This window comes from Dendropsophus ebraccatus, chromosome 9, assembly GCF_027789765.1.
Source record: "Dendropsophus ebraccatus isolate aDenEbr1 chromosome 9, aDenEbr1.pat, whole genome shotgun sequence".
Classification (NCBI taxonomy): domain Eukaryota; kingdom Metazoa; phylum Chordata; class Amphibia; order Anura; family Hylidae; genus Dendropsophus; species Dendropsophus ebraccatus.
Genome location: NC_091462.1, coordinates 59,412,929 through 59,418,928, shown reverse-complemented (window position 1 = coordinate 59,418,928; position 6,000 = coordinate 59,412,929).

The window sequence follows — 6,000 nt, the reverse complement described above, 5'->3', positions numbered from 1 at the left end:
AACACCTCACAGGCAGGGTCATCTTTCCTTTATACCAGTCTGTTATTTGTCTGGGCATGATTTTTTGTTACAATCTGTATGTTAACTCCTTAAAAATTGTAGGTTGTTAAAACCTACATGAAGCTCATCCCCGAGTAGCAGGATCACCAAAAACCTTGCATATGATACCAGATGAAGGAAAAGGGTTGCCTGGCATGGTCTGCAACTGGGCGGCTGCATAGCAAGTAGCGCTATCTCCAGACTCGGAGCTATAAGTGTATTGCAGACCACTCTAGAGGCCTGGAAGATATGCAAACACCAGGCATGATTTTTTTTTATTGTGTATAACGATTCAAACATGAGTTTTGTGGTGATGGCACAGAAATGAAAATTACTTGACTGCAATCTCCACGTGGATCCAGGCTGCAGCACAAGGTTTCTGTGTAAATGTGTCCCTGACCTCATTTCAGCCAGACAGCTACCAAAATAGTACTTTAAAAAATGAATTGCTTGTATTAAGTAATTATGCTATCAGCATATCAGCCTCTGCTCTCCTTCAGTTCATGCTGCCCTTCTGCTTCAGCATTTACTGAGCTGCAATATTAGCCCTGCTTATAGGGGCAGGGCTACAATCAAGGTGGAATTCTAGCCGATCCATGGGAGGAACACCTGCCCCAATACCCGCTGACTCCATCTGTGATCATGCTCAGTGGAAGGAACAGGAAACTGATATTGCACATGACATCACAGAAAGTCTACAGAGACTACAGAGAAAGTCTACAGAGAAAGTATACAGAGAGGTCATGTGACTGAGCCTGAGAACACAAGATCTAGAAATAAATAATGAAAGTGCCTATAGAACATACAGCACCAAGAGAAGTCAATGTAATGCTAGTTTATTGAAAAGTCCCAAACAGCCCCGTTGCTCAATTTATCCCAATACAAGAATGCTGGCTCACGGACCTGTGTTATGGTCAAAGATGTCAAGTAGCCCTCGCCTAAAACTCTACAAAAGTTGTTAGCTTTTATTTGCATTACAAACGTAGCAACTTTGAAAAATTACAAAAGACTATATGAAAACCCAATATGAAGCCAGGATTAGGATCTAGTTGTTGTAGTTAAAGGTTTAAAAGGCAGCTATTACTTCATCCACTCCCTTCAACTGGTCTCCCTTACATCAATTTTGCCACTGCAGTTTTTGAGCCAGGCCTAGGAGTGGATCCAGTAGAAAGGAAAAGTATAAGTTCTGTTGTAGCTAGATAGGCTAGCTGAGAGATATCTGTATGAAATGACTGAACTTCCCAGTAAATGTTGAAAGCCTCATATACACATTTGTACTTTGCGGTCTGCAATAGTCGGTCAGCAAATGCAGACTGTATAGACCACATTATGGTATACAGGCCTATGCGCACAACTGTGAATGCCATTTGCCAAGTGCCTAGAGCCTACACTTACAAGGTCTTACCTTCACAGATTGTGATTATGGACAGCACATTCATGGGCTACTCTCAACCACAGATCATGCAATACAGTCTCGCACACAGATGTGTGGATGAGACCTGAAACTAAGTGAAAGATGTGTCCAGCCAGTGGGACACAGAGGTAAAAACCAAAACTGACATAAAACACACATGTGCCTACATTTAAAGGGGTACTCTGGACAAGGGCAAATTTTCAGAATATGCCCAGGGATGGATTGTTTTAAAATAATAAACCACACTTCAAGGACTGAAGCTTCCTTATAATATATGTTTCTGTTAGAATATTTATCTTTTTGTGATTGTTCTGGGTGAACCAATGTAATTTTGGTCTTCTTTCAAAATTTGTGTGTTCACAAATCTGATCTCATACCCCCTGGCATGTTATAAATACTATTATCTCAATGATATATTAACCCCTTAACTACCCATGAAGTATCTAAAACACGTCGCGACCCCGCTCTGAACCGCTGTGATCTGCAGCCCAGGACTGCAGCTATTAGCAGGCACGGCTGATCACCACACTTACTAAGTAGGACAATTAAATGCAGCTGTCAAACTGAAATGTCAGAACGTGGCTCAATATTCTATTGATCTGGTCTGCAGCAGCCCAGACCAATAGAGCACTGATCTCATTGATCAGTGCTGTATAATGTATACTACACTGATCCCTATGAGGGACCAGTGTAGCTATATTAGTTACCCGGGGGGACTTCTAATTAATATATAATTTAAAGAAAGTTTTTTTATTAATAAAAAATTCCCTCCCCTAAGAAAAGTTTAAATCACCCCCCTTTTCCCACTTAATAAATACATAAAAATATTTGGTATCGTCACATGCGTTATCACCTGAACTATTAAATTATTATTATAAATTATATTATAAGTAATGTTATTATAAATTATTTTTGATATTGCATGGTAAATGGCATAAGCGCCAACTCGTTTTTTTTTTTTTAAATAAATAAATAATTAAAAAAAAAAACCGCATAGGGTCCCCCCTATTTTCATAACCAGCCAAGATAAAAACCAAGCAACAGCAGCCTGGTAACACCAGGGTGGGAAGAGCCATTGGTTTAGGCCCTCCCCAGCCTAAATATTACCAGCCTGCTGCCGCCCCAGTCCAGGAGCGCCAATTGTGACGCTCCGGGACCACTGGCACCTGGCTCTTCCCAGTACCCCTGGTGGCATTGGGTACTGGGGTAATAATGGGGAGGTTAGTGTTAGCCATTTTATACCGGCTAACAATAAGCCCCGACTTAGTAATGGATTCCGTCTATTAGACGGCTTCCACTACTAAGTCTATAAAGTAAAGAAATAAAGACAAGACACAAGTGAAATTTTTTTTCATTCAAAACACCCCCACACCCCTCATTGACCATTTTATTTTAAAAAATCCAAACAACCGCTGGTCATTGTCGTAGTCCATGGATACCGATATCTGAAAAACAAAAAGGGAGAAACACACAAAAAAACACACAAACAGGAGCACAACACCCATCATTGTGAGTGGTGTTGTGCACCTTACAGTATGCAGCATCTTTACAGATCGCTGCTTACTTTGTCGACATATTGAATCAAAACAACTTAGGGATGCATTTTACTCATGAAATACATAAAAAATCCATCAACTTCCTGGACATAACCATCAGTATTGATGATAATTTCATGATTCAGACAGACATTTACCGCAAACCCACAGCAACTAACAATCTGTTGCACTGGTCCATTTGCATCCTATCCCACTTAAAAGTGGGATAGCGACGGGGCAATATCTCCGTGCCAAACGGAACTGCTCCAGTGAACAGGATTTCCAGTGAGAATGTAAGAACTTATATACTCGCTTCACTACTCGTGGATACCCTAAAAAGTCCCTTAACCCCTTCAAGACCAAGCCTATTTGCACCTAAAAGACCAGGCTCATTTTTCAAAATCTGACCTGTCTCACTTTATGCGCTTATAGCTCAGTGATGCTTTAACGCATGCTAGCGATTCTGAGATTGTTTTTTCGTCACATATGGCACTTTATATTAGTGGCAAAATTTGGTCACTACTTTGTGTGTTTTTTGTGAAAAACATCAAAATATCATGAAAAATTGAAAAAATTTGCATTTTATGAACTTTGAAATTCTCTGCTTCTAAAAAAAGAAAGTTGTATTACATAAATTAGTTACTAAGTCACATTACCAATATGTCCTCTTTATTCTGGCTTCATTTCATAAACATATTTTACTTTTTAGGGTGTTACGGGGCTTAGAAATTTATCAGCAAATTACCACATTTTCGTGAAAGTTTCCAAAACTGATTTTTTTAGGGACCAGTTCTTATTTTAAGTTGATTTAGGAGGTTTGTATACTGGAAACCCCCATAAGTGACCCCATTTTGGAAACTAGACACCTTAAAGAATTAATCTAGGGGTATAATGATCATTTTAACCCTACAGGGGCTGGAGGAAAGTATTCACCATTAGGCCGTAAAAAAATGAAAAATTTAAATTTTCCAATAATATATACATTTAGATTAAAGTTTCTCATTTTCAAAAGGAACATGAGAGAAAAAGCACCCCAAAATTTGTAACACGGGTTCTCTTGAGTACTACGGTACCCCATATGTGGGCGTAAACCACTGCATGGGCACACAGCGGGGCTCAGAAGGGAAGGAGCGCCAATTAGCTTTTCCATTGCAGATTTTGCTGAAGAAGTTTCCGAGCGCCAGGTGCATTTGCAGAGCCCCTGTAGTGTCAGCAGAGAGAAAAAAAACCCATAAGTCACCCCATTTTGGAAAGTACACCCCTCAAAGAATTCATCTTCAGGTAGGATGAGCAATTTGACCCCACAGGTGTTAGAGGAAAGTATTCAAAATTAGATAGTAAAAATGAAAAACTCTAATTTTTTCCAATAATATGTTCGTTTAGTTTGAAATTTTTCAATTTCACGAGGAAAAAGAGAAAAAAAGTACCCCAAAATTTGTAACGCAGGTTCTCCTGAGTAAAAAGGTACCTCATATGTGAGCATAAACCACTGCATGGGCACACAGCAGGGCTCAGAAGGAAAGGAGCGCCAATTAGCTTTTTCAATCCAGATTTTGCTGAAGAAGTTTCTGAGCGCCAGGTGTGTTTGCAGAGCCCCTGTAGTGCCAGCGGAGTAAAATCTCGCCATAAGTCACCCCATTTTGGAAAGTGCACCCCTCAAAGAATTAATTTTGGGGTGTGGTGAGCATTTTGACCCCACAGGTATTAGAGGAAAGTATTCAAAAGTAGACAGTAAAAATGAAAAACTAGAATTTTTCCAATAATATGTTCCTTTAGTTTGAAATTTCTCAATTTCACGAGGAACAAGAGAAAAAAAGTACCCCAAAATTTGTAACGCAGGTTCTCCTGAGTAAAAAGGTACCTCATATGTCGGTATAAACCACTGAATGGGCACACATCAGGGCTCAGAAGGGAAGGAGCGCCAATTAGCTTTTTCAATGCAGATTTTGCTGAAGAAGTTTTTGAGCGCCAGGTAGGTTTGCAGTGCCCCTGTAGTGCCAGCGGAGTAAAATCTCGCCATAAGTCACCCCATTTTGGAAAGTGCACCCCTCAAAGAATTCATCTTGGTGTGTGGTGAGCATTTTGACCCCACAGGTATTAGAGGAAAGTATTCAAAAGTAGACAGTAAAAATGAAAAACTCGAATTTTTCCAATAATATGTTCCTTTAGTTTGAAATTTCTCAATTTCACGAGGAACAGGAGAGAAAATTCACCCCAAAATCTGTAACGCAGGTTCTCCTGAGTAGAACGGTACCCCATATGTGGGCATAAACCACTGTATGGGCACACAGCCGGGCTCAGAAGGGAAGGAGCGCCAATTAGCATTTTCTCTGCAGATTTTTCTGAAGAAGTTTCTGAGCACCAGGTGCGTTTGCAGCGCCCCTGTAATGTCTACAGAATAGAATCCCCCCAAAAGTCACCCCATTTCGGAAAGTACACCCCTCAAAGAATTCATCTTGGGGTAGGATGAGCATTTTGGTCCTACAGGTATTAGAGGAAAGTATTCAAAATTGGCCAGTAAAAATGAAAAACTTGAATTTTTACAAAAATATGTTGGTTTAGTTTTAAATTTCTAAATTTCACAAGGAACAGGAGAAAAAATGTACCCCAAAATCTGTAAAGCAGGTTCTCCTGAGTACAACGGTACCCCATATGTGGGCATAAACCACTGTATGGGCACACAGCAGGGCTCAGAAGGGAAGGAGCGCCAATTTGCTGGAGCAAAACCGCAGCTAGTAACAGTTATTAAAATAGCGCAGTTACTAAAATACAATAAAAAAATTAGATTACAGGTAATGTGTGGTGGTTACGGACAGTCTGGGGTGGTTACGGGTAATCTAGAGGTGGTTACGGGCAGTCTGAGGTGGTTACGGGCAGTCTGAGGTGGTTACGGTCAACATGGGGTGGTCACAGGCAACCTGCTGTGGTTACGACAACCTGGGGTGGTTACAGGCAACCTGGTGTGGTTAGAGGCAACCTGGGGTGGTTAGAGGCAACCTGGGGTGGTTACGG